This window comes from Nanorana parkeri, unplaced genomic scaffold (assembly GCF_000935625.1).
Source record: "Nanorana parkeri isolate BGI_ZX_2015 unplaced genomic scaffold, ASM93562v1 scaffold860, whole genome shotgun sequence".
Taxonomy (NCBI): Eukaryota; Metazoa; Chordata; class Amphibia; order Anura; family Dicroglossidae; genus Nanorana; species Nanorana parkeri.
Window position 1 is genome coordinate 230,292 of NW_017307128.1, and position 15,057 is coordinate 245,348.

Here is a 15,057-nt window from a genome sequence, read left to right on the forward strand (position 1 = left end):
TAATTTAGAAAAGAAAGATAAGAAAGAATTTTAAATTACAGTGTTTTATTTCACAGTAACAAGGGGAAATGTTGTTCTGACTCCATTACAATATTTAATCTTTTTTACAAGGCTGCATTTTAAACAGGAGACACCCAAAGAGCTTAAAAAACCCTGAAACATTAGAGTAAACTTATTTTACTAATAAATGCCACCAGAATATTGTAGATGTGCAAAGTACTTAAGCAGTTGCACTAGGCAACATTTTCAGCCATTTTAAATCAGGGAATTAACATTAGAGCTTATTATTATTTATTTCTCTGACAGCCCCCAAAATGTTATAGTAAGTACATTCACACTCTTTAAACACTTTGAGTAGGCCATATTTTAAACAGGATCCACACCAGAAATGTAAAAGCTGCCTGGCTTCTCTGAAGAAACATGTGTCTTCAGAAAAGTATGGCTGCTGTCTCCTTTTCCCATGCCAGCAGACATTCTGGCACAGCTGTGTTTAGTGCACATTCCTCCTTCTGATAGCAGGTTCTCTTCTGCTTGAACATGTCGTGTACAAACACTTCTCCTCTCTTGACCTCATCTTTAAAGGGGATGAAAAGGTGCAGTCCCGACTCCCTACCATTCTTAATGGATAACAAAGGAGCCATGGCAGCCTGGTTCTCATAAAAAAATCACATGCCTCCCCTTGGCAGGACTTAGAGGCCCATTTTCATTGCAATGTTGTTTGTGAGGAGAGCAGCTGGGGACTGGGGAATGTTTCAGAGATTATCATCTCGTCTCTAGTGGACTGAAAGGTAGATCCTTAGAAACAGGCAGGAATGGCACTTTGGCATGAGTCTTTTGTCTTGGGGAACTGAATGAAGCTATGAGACTAAGACCTAGTGCTTGGCATGGCTGAGCAATGGAGGAGGCAATAGATGTTTCCCGTCTGAAGTCTAGCTGTATTCTAAAGAAGGTGTTTTCATTGATAACCTTGTCACAATTGAAATGATGATGAGGGAGGATGTGAGAAGATAGTTCATCACTAGCTACAAACTAAAAGAAAAATACATTGAAGAACTTCTAATCATTTGCACTCTTTTCAAAATTAAAGTGTTGGGTTCTAATGAGAAATAAAAAGTTCAAAGAAAAGTCCAATTTGGAGAGCGCACATCGGGGGTCTGGATATTGAAGGCTGGTGTGCGGCTCCTGGTGAAATCAGACTGGGGTGTCTTGTGTGTATCCTTTAAAAACAAAAAGAGAACCAGAGCGCCACAACCTAGCGCAATAAGGTGAGTTTTTAAAGGGGCAACACAACATTGACTTATATGCACTTTGAAGGAAGCTCAGCAGTTTGTGACCATAACAGTTTTATGTAAATAACTAGATTATTGGGTGAGTCAAGCATAGTTTTATGTATAAGACCTGCACAGGTCTGTTAATCTATACTACCAAACCTGGCATGTACATGTGATCCCCAATGTTATCAGCCACTTGCATTTAAACCTGCTTGTCCTGCAGTCAAACCATCAGGAATAGTAACTGCAATGCTACTTGAAACTCTCTTTTAACATTGTCATGTTAGGTCGCAATATTGCAAGGAAGATGTACATTGACAGGCTAACCAGTTAGAGATGATATAGAGATACAGTAACATTACAGAAAGACTGCCTGGACTGCTGAGTTACAAAGTGATTGCATAGAAGTAAAAACTATCAAAACTGCCCGGGGGCCTGACGTGCTGTGTGATGTGGGCATGTTACCTTTTTTAATGCAGAATGTGAAGGAAGGTTACATTTTTAGACTGGCACTATATGGAAAGACATGTTCCATGCGTTTCCTGTGCTTAGTCATTTAGCATCATAGGTTACCGATCTTAGTGGAAGGAAGGAATAGTAAAGTTACATATCTTGGTGCAATGAAGGCATCAGTCTAAACCAGATTGCAGTTGTTTTTAATGCAAGCAGTCGGATACCTACTCCATATGTTAAGTAGCCCATGGTTACCTGACCTAGAAAAACATTACTTCTGGTCCACAGAAAGTGTTTAGAATTGACATTGATACATTTGTCTTGTCTAACTGTCAATGTTTTTCCATCGCTCACAATCTTCAGCTGTCATTTTTATTCATTATGGCCTATTCTGTACAGAGTACAATAAGCAAATAATAATTACCCATAGCAACCAATATTATCAGATTGCAACAGTTAATTCAGTAAAAAGATTAATGATAAATGAAATAAATAATAAGTAAATGCTTTTTTTACTTAACTTTATTGCTATGACACAGAAATTAACTAGCCCCTGTGTGATAGCATTTGGAGGTGACAGGTTCTCTTTATTGACCCTGTCACCTCCAATACAGGAGTTCTAGTACTGTGCCGGAACTCCTGTGACAGGTAAGAGGGGAAGATTGCTCTCCCCTCTCACTGTTTACATGGAGTGGCAGGGTTAGTTTTAACCCTGCCGCTCTGCTCCCCGGTCTCCATCCTGAAGTGGCCAGCGATCACTTGTAAACAAACAAGTGGTTTCCCCGTCCTGCATTTAGCCCTGCTTATGCAAAGCAGGGCTAAATGTAAAAAACAAATTACTGCCCAGCGCCCGGAACTGCATGCTTTCAAACCACTGCCGCCCCTCTGCTCCCTGCCTCCCAAAAGTCGGGCCTCGGTGGCCTTGTGGTGAATCCGGCCCCGACAGGACGTATTTGCAAGTACCCCACCACTAGGTTTTGCAAGTGCCTCTCAACACATCTGCAGGTGCTTATATGTCCATGTGCATGTACCATTGGAAGTGCTACAACCATGAGGGACCACACAAGAGCATGCATTTTTATGTGCATATAAGGCAGGTTTGAATGCATAACAATATTCAATGCCAATGTTAATGGAGTCGTCCACCTGCATTCCAACCACTCTGCTAATGAGGGGAAGAATGTATTAAAATTTGCAGTGCTGCTCATCTATAGTTCAAACCCTGCAGATAAAATGTGAGTAGTTGCAATGCATTTCAAATATATTGTGTATTGAGCCATTTGGCTTAGTATGCTGAGTCAGATGTGTCCATCTGTTGTCAAGAACCTTTTTTTTTCAGCCTGTGCAAACAGAGCCTAAGTGTGACCGTTTCAGTACATGTCATCATTGTTGTTAATATGTCATCATGCAGAGGTGATGGCAATCTAAGTGGAGGGTAAGCTGTGATAAAGGTTTTCCTCCACGATCGATCACTCATATGCCCAACCATCCTTGCTAAGTCATCAGCAAGTGTCAACAATACCTAGTATTGTGGACAAATGCACACCCAATGGCACTGTCTTTACTGACAACAAGCAGGATAAACATTGCTACCATGTGTTGAAGTACATTTTTACTTACCTGTGAAAAAAATAAAACAACTTTGAAATGTATTAAATATATATTGAATACATATAATGTAATAATCTAAAAACAAAATATTAACTTCTGATAATCTATAGCACATCTGAATTTAGACTAAAGCTGGCCATACACCTTACAATTATCTGCAGATTTTCCATGGTCAGTTGGAAAAGGTGCAACAGATTCCTCCATCTACACTTAGTGACAGGAAATGCCACAGGAAGATGAAGAGGTCCATACTGCCAGTATTAGTGTGATCCTCTGGTTACAGGCTGTGTCAGGCATGTGGCTGGACAGAATGACAGACCTTTCTGCAATGCTTTTTAACTGTGTATTTAAACTTAAAGATGAATCTTAGCTTTGTAAAGTATTTTATAGTAGGGTATATCTGATACAGGTATTGTAACAGTTCTCTTTTTATGACGCTTTGTAGAATTTACATTTCAATACTTTTGCCTATTTGATATTTGAAGAGAGAAGACAATTTTCCTATTTGAATACATTAGCAGCAGTCACCCTTGCATTTAAACAGGACATTATTTTCTCATTATGTTGGCATCAAACAGTTTCCAAGGCAAACATTTGATCAAAAAAGACATATTTAATGTTTCATATTTACATAGGTACAAATATAAAAAAAATGAATTCTGGTGTTCGATTATCATGATACCAAATGTTCATTCTAGTGAAAAAGAAGCTTGTCCTTTGGTATGGAAGTGGCCATACTTTTCCTGGATCTCTCTTTATTCCCAACTCTTTTTTTTTTTACACGTTACATGTCTTCAAAGGGTTGCTTGATCATCTTTGCTAATAATTTTTTGCAACTTCTTTCAATCCAGATTAAACAAATACACATTGTCCTGAAAAGTATTATGTTACTTCTCTCCTACGTGTGGCTGCCCCTGGGTCAATTCAGCTGGTAAGGTATTGTTCCTTGTTACAAATGGGTCTCAAACTCTACGTTAACCTTTTTTTTTTTATGGCTCCTTCTCCAATTAAAGGAGAACTATTGGGTCAGTGTTTTTCCCCATAGTTCTCCTTAGGGTAACGGAAGAACACAAACTAGCGTCCTCCCGTTACCCTAAGCTCAATATACCGCGAGCTAAGAAAATTGTTTCACATAATGTCCAAGGATTTAATACTCCGGGTAAGTGATCCAAGACACTAGGCTATTATCATTCATGCAAAGCAGATATTTTCTTCCTGCAAGAAACCAGATTTTCAATGTCCTCCTGTCACCGTTATTTGGGTAAGCTTTACAACCACTTTTGCAAAGCCTGCTTTAGTGAGAAAAAGAGGAGTGTGGTTATAGCCTTCTGCTCTAACTTGCCCTTTGTCTGCCACAAACATTGCAGACCCTACTGGCCGCTATCTTATCCTCCAAGGCTCGTTATTTGACATTGATATTACCCTAGCAACCTATTATGCTTTTTTTCTCATTTCCTGCAACACATTTCCCACCATGGTAAGGGTTTGGTCATACTAGCCGATGATTCCAACGTCATTCTAAATCCCTCTGTTGATAGAACTTCACCTCCCTCTGGGGCATCCCTCCCTGATTCGGACGCTGCCCAATCTAAACTGTTGCGCTCGTTGCTAGATACCCACCACATGATTGATCTCTGGTGGGAACTACATACCACATCTAAGAATTTCACGTACTATTCAAATCCCCACGCAGTGTATTGAAGGATTGATAATTTTTTTCTGCCACAATGCTCCCTCAATTCCTTCATGAAAGCTACCATCCTCTCAGTGCCCTGGTCTGACCACTCCCCTATTTTAGTGGAATGTTCTGCCATCCCAGGCTGCTCCTCAAATCTCAATTTGCACCTCAATGAGTCCCTCCTTTCCTCAGAATACTCGCTTGCCAAAATCCGCTCCGCCTTGCTATCATATTTTCAGCTTAATCTGGGCTCTGTTTCCTCCCCTATCTCCCTTTGGGAGGCCCACAAAGCCACCATTAGAGGAGAATTAATCAATTTAGCATTCTATCTCAAGAAAACCAGGGATGGCAGAATAACTAGACTGACTAGTCACTTGCTGGATCTGGAGAGTGCCTGCAAGTCCTCACCCTCTGCGACCTTGAAGGCCCAGGTAGACTTTGCTAAAATGGAACTCAACTTACTCCTCAATGATAAGGCGGATAAGGAGTCACACTGGAATAAACAATTATTTTATATGCACGCTAATAAACCTGGTCCTCTGCTAGCCAAACAACTCTAAATGCTACCTTTTCTTAAACACGTGGTTATACTTCGAACCCCTTCTGGTCAGGTCACCGCCAATCCCTCTAATATCGTTAAATTATTTCAAAAGCATCTGGCCTCTGTATACTCTACTTTCTACCCCTTTGACCCTGCTGCTGCTGACCACCTTTTTCGAGATCTCCACTTCACTTCCTTCCCTTCCACTTTTCGGGACTCTCTAGACTCCGATATCTCCGACGCTGATGTCCCGGTGTCGAATTTCCTCTCTCAAAACTACCAAGTCCCTGGGCCCGGACGGCTTCTCCAATCTTTATTTCAAGAAATGTATCTTACCTCCCCACCTTATGCGCTTCTTTAAAACCATGAAATCAGGTTCTTTCCTCAACCCGTTCTCTCTTTCTGCAAATATTTCTATGATCCCAAAGCCTGACAAGGATGACATGGATGTTGCTAATTATCGCCCAATATCCTTATTAAATACGGATATTAAGCTTCTGGGGAAAATCCTGTCAGACAGGGTAAACAAAATCTTGTGCTTTCTTATACACAGGGATCAGGTCGAGTTTATACCCTCTCGACAGGCTGGGAACAGTGTGTGGAACGTGGTCCATTTGATACATCTCATGAGACAGAGATCACTTCCAGGTTTTCTCTTATCATTAGATATCCATAAAGCATTTGACCCACTATCCTGGGACTATTTTAACTATTGCCCTGACGAAGTGGAACTTTGGACCCTCTTTCCGTACATGGATGTCTGCGTTGTACCATAATCCCTCTGCAAGGGTCATTTATATGGGACATCTCTGCGACACATTTCCTGTCTCACGAGGCACAAGACAAGGTTGCCCTCTCTCCCACATTCTGTTTATATTGGCCATTGTGATCATCCTTCTATGAGGGGGGTGGACATTGCGGGCACTCCCTTCAAAATTAGCTTGTTTGTTGACAATATCCTCCTATCCCTGACCCACCCTCTAGTATCTTTGCCTTCACTTTTATCTGTCCTGGAGGCCTTTGGAAAACATATCAGGTCTCATTGTCAACCGTTCTAAGTCCCTCGCTTTAAATATCTCCCTTTTCCCACAGGATGTACATCTTCTTAAACAGGACTTTGATTTTGCATGGGCTCTGCACTCTCTCCCTTATTTAGGAATACGTCTCTCCTCATCCCATGACTCCCATGACTCCCTATACTCAGTTAACTATATATATACTGTATATCCCTTTTCCACTCCCTGAAAAACCTCTTATCTTCTTGGAATAATGTGCCCATCTCTTGGTTAGACCGTATTTATGCAGTCAAAATGACCCTCCTCCCCAAATTACTCTATTTTTTCCCCTCTCCCCCGTTGCTATCCCCCATTTTGCCCTCAGGTCCCTGCAAAATCACCATATGTCTTTCGTCTGGCACAACAAACGCCCTAGAGTAGCCAAGAAGGCTATGTTCTGCCATCTTCGCCAAGGTGGCCTAGGTGTCCCTGATCTGGTAAAATGATATCAGGCCGCACAGATTGAGCCAATTGCCACCCTCCATGTTCAAGTTGACCCCCCTCACTGGACACTTGGAGATCCCATACACCCATCCATGTTCCCTTCCCTCGATCCCCTGGCTTCCCCCCACCCATTGCCCTGCACATCTTAGTCCCCTTCTCTCTCTCTTGGGACTTGATTACGTTTTCCTCCACCTTAATATCCCCACGTCTCCCCCTCACTACTCTCCTAGGGAATCCTATGTTCCCAAAAGCATTTGGCAGCCCATTAGCCTTCGCCTGGCATGCCCACAGTTACATAACTCTTTCTAGCTTCCTACACGACACAAAGCTGCTCCCTTGGGACAACCTACTGACCAAGTCTCAACCACCCTCTTGGGAAATATTCCAGTATATTCAAATAAGGCACTGGGTTCAATCTGTACTTCCAGGCCACTCCATCCCTAAACCTCTTACCTTCTTTTAATGCATATGTCTCAAAACTCCCCAATCCCCAAACCTTATTTCACAATTGTACTCCCAGCTTAACTCCTTGTCTTCCGCTACCACTCATAGATACGTTACGAACTGGCATCATGACCTTCACAGCACCAGACCATTAGAGAAGTGGACGTCTATATGGGATGCAGCTTCCAGGTGCTCTCATAATATCTTGACCCAAGAAACTGGCTATAACGTACTGTCAAGATGGTACATAGTACCCTCCTGACTCCGTCACCTTCAACCAACATACCCTGACACCTGCTTTCAAGAATGCCCTGCTCTAGGTGATGTCATACACATCTGGTGGACATGCCCTTTTGTGGCCCATTTTTGGTCTAAAATGTATAGGCTCCTTTATCTTCCACATATCAATACCAAAAGACTTTACTTCAATCTAAGATTCCACAACTTACCTGGCAATTGGCAAACTATATATTCCAGCAGCCAGACTATAGCCCATTCATGGAAAAAACAGGCCATCCTTTACCGTGAATTCCACCAACGTATGCAAGGATTTTTTTGTAAACGAACACCTCTCTAGTATTCTCACTGATGCTGGCAGGAAATTTCATAGAATATGGCATCCATGGTCTTCCATTTTCAACTCACGGCCCTGTGACGCTTAGCCTTACCCAATAATTAATCAATATACTGCAGCACCCAGGTAACAGTCACAGTTTTTTCTCTCCTTTCTTTCTCTCTCCTTTCTAACTTCCAATGCCATTACTCTCTCTTGTCTTCTCTCCTCCACTTTTCTTAGCTCCTTTTCCCCCCTGCTGTCTAGTCCTACCAAAACACAATTGGCTTCCTCGCCTCCGTAGTCCTATTTTACAGGTTTTACAGTCAGCCATATATCTCCCTCCCTTTGGTCCCTCCCCCCATATCTTTGCCTGATGTTATTTGCCACCTACCACCTAGGCAACACACTGTTTCTTTTATTATTTGTTACTATTTGTGTATTTTATACCTTGGAAATTCAATAAAACATATTGAAATGGTAAAGTATTACATTATATCTTTGCCCAAGCACTTAGAATGATCAAGTTTCAAAGCAGCTGGCTCCAACTCTCGCAGCTTCCCTGAACTTCCTGTTGCGTATAAGATCACAAGGACAAAGCAGTGTCCAGCAACTATCCATCTAATAGCTTGGAGATGGGAGGAGGGAAGAAGGAGGAACAGCAAGAGGGGGAGTTGCTTGCCTGCTTTGCCTGTGTGTTTGTGCAGACACACTCAGCTTACCAGCACACAAAGCGTGGCTCCATAGGACTCATCAGAGGAAAGGAGCAACCCTAAAACAGGATATCAGAAACAGTGCTCATGGGATAGGTAAATAGATTTTTTTTTCACCAATCAGAACTCTACATCAACCTTCTTACATCATTGTGTAAATTCTCACATATTACCATATACCTTATTATAATCTGTTAACATAGTTTTATGCATTTCTAATTTTTAGGTCCTGGAATTTAGAATTAGAACCAATTTCTATTTAAATTGTTTTGGTGCCTTACAACTTAAAGCCAAGGGGAGTGGCAAGTTTAAAACATTATTTATTTGTTCCCTTTTGTATTTTATTTTTTTTTACAAATTAGCTCCTTTAATGCTCATCATTATCTGATTTTCAAACCAAAGCTCCTGCAAAGCTCCACCTATTTTTATATAACTATTTTCTCTCTTAATGTATCATTCATTTCAGTCAGCCTATTGCTACACTTGTGTTTTCACCATTATAGACACCGCTTGCCCCTATCAGCATCATCATATCATTGTTCGCTTTGTCTAATAAATTGTTACTTGCCATAAAGTGTCAATTGCCCCTTCTTTAAAGCCCTAACTTTTTGTGGCTCAAAGTTATTTGGCAATTTGTCACATACAGATTCAGCAAGTTTTCAGTGGGTTTACTTTAGATGTTTTAGTTGCAGGGCAAAGGTAATGTGACAACTGGCAAGTCTCAACACATACATTTGTATTTATATTTTTGCTGTTCTTGGTTTAAAATTATCCACCTGGATTTACCTTATTACAGTATAATATTCCACCCTCAATACAGACTTCTCTACTCATAAATCTAAAATAAAAAATACCTCAGAAAGAACAATGATGCTTGTGTTGTTTTAGAATGAAAAAAAAAACTTTTTTTGTGTATTGCTTTGTATTTATTTACCAATATTTGGTCACATAAAAATGTTTTTTTCTTGCAGTGTATCAAACAAATTAATTTTAAAATACACTCTCCAGTTTCCTATGACAGAAAAACAAGTAGACAGTTGATGGCCCAATTTACAGAAGCTACAAAGTATTGCAATTGTATTTTTCTTATAATCTTTAAAGAAAAAGATGGTTTAACCCAATAAAAGACCGTAGTGGGAAAAAGAGGTGATTCATAGCAGGTGTTGAAACGGTAAAGTTGATATAGCTCAGGTGAATTGCCCACAGAGTAGATTTTGTTCACGTCTGCTTGCCAGTCTTTACATTTTTCTAACGGAAAGTGAGTGGGATATGCACAGCATGTTTGCCACATTTATAAGCTTGCATAGCTGTGCAAAGAAGATTTCAGCTGAGGACTTTCGTTGTTGATATGACTGACTGACACTCTCCTTGAAATACCTGCTGTGACCATCCTTGGAGTTGGAGTGACAGTGTTATAAAGGCAAAGTCATATATGCTAGCTGTAATTTTGATATTTAGGGTAGTTCCATTTGTAATTTTTTTTTAAATATAGCTCTAATGTGAAGAATGCAATTTCTTTCACTTTTTTTAAATAAATTTACAGGTCTTATCCTACATATTGTGGAAGACTGCATCCACAGATTGTTTACCTTTTTCCTCAATATTACTGGCTTCTTAAAGATCTAAAAGGTTATTTTATAACTGCTTTTTGTTTTGCTGGTTAAAACTTTTTTTAAATAAATCCTGATTCATTTTTAATTGGAGAGCAAGACTCATGGGTGGCTGGATGGCTGGATGACTGACTGGATGGATATATGCATACAGGGTGTAAGGATGGTAAACGTTAATGTCAGAATTTAACACAAAGTGTACCTTGTAAAGTGATGACCCCCCTATGTATTGTTTACATGTTTAAAAGCTACAGCCCTTCTCCAATAAATGCAAAACAACAAAATGTCAGTAGGAACAGGAAATAGAGCCATACTGGAAAGCATACATCCCCACATGTTTTTATATAAAAATTGGGCCCTGGGTGAAAATGAAATTCTTCCACTGTATGCTGAAATTCTGTACTGTGGGGTAGGGCTGTCTCCTCAAACCAAGGTGCACACAGTCATCTGCAGGTGGGGGAAAACATGGTTGTGCATTTATGGAATACAGATAATTAGTGATATACCTTTCGGCCTCCAGGAGAATACCAACCCACCCACAGCAGCAGTGTAATATGAATTATATAACCAGGCTGTGGAAGAAAGAAGAACTACTTTACTTAATTTGACAGAAAATTAACAAACAAATCCAATACGCTCTTTTTTTTTTCTTTGCCAAACTGCACCTGAGCTAAAATAGTTTGGGTTTTTTTTTTTTGACCAATTACATAAAATTTGCTTTGAGTTTCTTTGTCTTCTATTTTCTTTTAATTTTTTTGGTCTTTTTATATTAACTATTTCATGGACAGCTAGACCACCAGGTAGACGCATCATAGCAGGTATGGACAGCTTGACATCCAACTTGGCTAGCTACATTGATGCCTTCCTACAGCCGCTAGTAGTAGATCTCCCTTCTTATATCAGAGACTCTGTGCACATTCTAGAAATCCTGAAGCAATACACATGGAGGGAGGCTTATCTTTGGGCATCCCTTGATGTAGCCTCCCTGTACACCTCAATAGAACATAATTTTGGTCTCATAGCCGTTAAATACTTTATGGCCCAATCGGGCAATTTCAATTCTAGAAAATATATATCAAAGCGCTAAAGGTGAAACTAATAAAAGACTTAATGTAACCAAGTGATAATTCTAAACAAGCCAATTTCATTTTGGAAGCCATCAAATTTGTTTTAACACACAATTATTTCTCATTTTTAGACATATACTACATTCAGCTGAAGGGCACTGCTATGGGAGCAAGTTTTGCCCCCCAGCTATGCGAATCTGCTTATGGGATATTGGGAGGAGCTCCACATTTGGTCCAATAATCCGGTCCTCTTTGCTAGATATATCGATAGATGATATCATTATCATCTGGGATGGCACCGGGGAAGTATTATCTGCTTTTGTGGAGCATTGCAAGGGTAACCCCTTCAAACTAGACTTCACATCTGTAGTGGATGATAAGGTATTGGTATTCTTAGACCTTGAACTGGGGGTAGATCAGACTGTAATATGCGGATCTGCCCGCATTCCCGAAGTGGCGTAAGTCTCTGCCCACTCCTCCGACGTCATGCCGTCCATCCACGCCCACAGGGCAGTGCTCGGCGTCGCCCCCTGAGGGGTCGTCGTCTGGCTCCTCCTCACCTGCGGTTCACTTAAGGACTGAGTAGTGAAATTATCTGCGTCTCAGTATTGAGTTGGATACAGACGCTGACCGTTCATGTGTGTCACGCCCGGATAGTGGCGAGATTAGAATTAGGATCGCAGCTGTGGAGCTAGGGGGAGCTAAACTCAGGATGAGAGATGTAACGGCAATTCAAGCTTGAACCTCTGGCGTCACTCTGTAACGTCTCCCTCAGACCCCGGCCGTGCAGCGTCACGGACGCGAGGGCTAGCTCCGCCCCCGGTCTGCCGACGTCATCCGGGAACTCCCCCCGCTGCATCATAAGCGACGGCATTACGGAAGTCTGGCGTTCCAATATCCCGAGGTGAACGCCAGATGGATACCTCACACCACCGCAGCCATCCCACAAGCTGTCCGCCTAGTTTGGACTTCCAAGCCTCGCACGATCCCGGATTCCTCCTTGCTTTCTCAGCAGTTCCCTGCAGAAGCTTCCAAACCGCAAGTATTCCCCCTCTGGTCCGTTGATCAGAGAGGCTACATAGCATTGCCGTGCATATCCTGGATAAGAACTGTCTGTAACAAATAGGCGGACTCTGTCGCACCTGCTGGACCGGCATGGAATAACATTAGGATACTTTGACTGTGTCCCCACAATTACCAGCTGTAAAACATTAACCACTCTATGCTTTCAATGTGCATGTAATACCAGGGGTCACCGTTCACAGTGTTATATGTGACGTAACATAAAACACTACTGTACCCTGCTCCCACCTTACCACCATACTGATAGATATGGGATGCAACATATTGAACTGCCTAATATTGAAAAGTATTACACCTTCAGAGGATACCTAAACAATTATTCATTTCTTTTCCACTTCATTATTCAGAGTAGTCAGATTGTACTAGGAGGCGGTACTATGATGCTTTGAGTTTGTTTGAGTTCCGTCCTCCATCTCACTGAATTATTATTACACACTCACAATCTTCAGGTGAGTTAGAGGTTCGTGCATCACAGGCCGTACATAAATTAAGGCTTTAGTAGTGGCTATTACGTCATAGCCCACAGTTTGGTTGCAGCATAGGGTTAATGCAACTTAGTAAGTAATGAATATGCAGCATAGGTAACAAAATAACATAAAGCAGTTCTTGCGTCCAAAATAGTTCAACATAAACAATGGACTAGCATGGTGATAATGCACTGCAAGGATGGCGTCAATGTACTTTCAGAATAGAGCATCACAGTCTATGAGGTGCACAATGATAAAGGACTGCAGGTTTAGGTGCAGTGTAATTCAGTACGGAGTATCACAGTCTATGAGGTGCACAATGATAAAGGACTGCAGGGTTAGGTGCAGTGTACTTGCAGTTTGTTGAACAGTAGTTGCTAGAGTGAATCCTGGTGGGATGCAGTAAGGCTCAGATGTCCTGAGGTAGCTTGTGGCCAAGTTATGTCTCCCAGATCACTGGTTCGGTAGAGGTTTAGCAGGGCGTTCGATCCTCAATAGTGGAACGCCCTGCTAGCCTTGTGCGCTTCTTTAAATAGCCCGCAGCAGCAGGAAAGCGGCTGAAACCGAGTTCCGGCTTCAGCATTCCACCGCGGAATGCATCGGAGCGATGTCTTAGTAAGGGGGCGTGATGGCTGTTATCCTCTTCCTGGTGCGTTCCACTGTGGAACGCGCTCTCACGGCTGGACGTCCCCGGAATCCCTTACAATGTGTCGCTTTTCCCTTTTGGAGAGCTGATTTTCAACCCAAGGACTCAAACTCTGTCTTCAGCCCTGGTGGGCAATCTCATCCCAAGGACTCAAACTCTGGCTTCAGCCCTGTCGGTCAATCTTGCAGTGGACCGTTTATACGCAGCCCAGCTCACCCTCACCCCTGCTGCTACTGTGGACATTCAAACCAGGAACCGAGGCTACCATCCCACTTAAAGGAACGGTGGTATTCCCTGGACTCTCCCTCTCTATCTCAGTGGAGCCACACACTACAAAAACGCAAGTATCATGCACTGTGGCCAGTGATGAGAGAGTGACTTTATGCTTGCTGCAGATTCTGGGTTGATGACACAGAGTTAGAGGCTATGTTGTGAATACTGCTGTCAGTAAAATTTGAATACAGTGATTTAAACTGAAATCGTTTCTTTTGTGATTATATGAACTTTAAGTTAGACGCTATCCGCAGTTGAGTTCCATACAGGTGGTTGCCACCCATTACTACAGATCTACATATCTTACACAGACTGGCAAGATTACTTCTAAGACTCTCTTCAAACCATCAGCGGGTAATTCTTACCTTCATGCGAAAAGCAATCACCATCCGAGATGGATCAAGAATGTTCCCGATGGCCAATTTGGTAGACTTAGGAGAACATGCACATCCAACTCTGATTATGAGGCCCTAGGGGATATTTAAACCAAGAAATTTCTCGACAAAGAATACGATGGTAGTACGATCAAGAAGGCTTACAAGAAACACTTGGTCCCCATCCCCAAGAAAGAACGTAGTGGTAGGGTATCCTATAACATCAGCTTTTGCACGCAATTTAATGATGGAGCTTTTCGGATCTCCAAAGTTCTAAAGAATCATTGGCGTATTCTCAGGGAGGACCCTATCCTGAAGAATTCTCTTCCTAATTTACAAAACGTCATTTTCAAAAAACCGAAAGATCTTCGTAGTGCGATAGCTCCCAGCAGATTAAAACCGACAAACAGATCAAATCTTGGTAATGAGCTCTTTAGCCAAACAGGCTGCTTTAAATGTAATGTGCATAGTTGCGGAGCATGCCCGTTCCTTTGGCGTAGAAAGAAGGAAGTCTCCCAGTTTGGGGGTAAAAGTTTTCCCATTAGACAATTTATAAATTGTGCATCGAAATATGTCATTTATGGCATAATTTGCTCATGTGGGAAACTATATGTGGGGCACACGTCTTGAACATTGAGGATTAGGTTCGGGGAACACAAGAGGAAGATCACTCATTACCTAGGCATTTCCTAGAGGCCCATAAATCCAATCCTGAAGGGTTAAAAGTATTTGGGATAGAGGCGATTCCTGACAACTTAGACGAGGGTGTTAGAT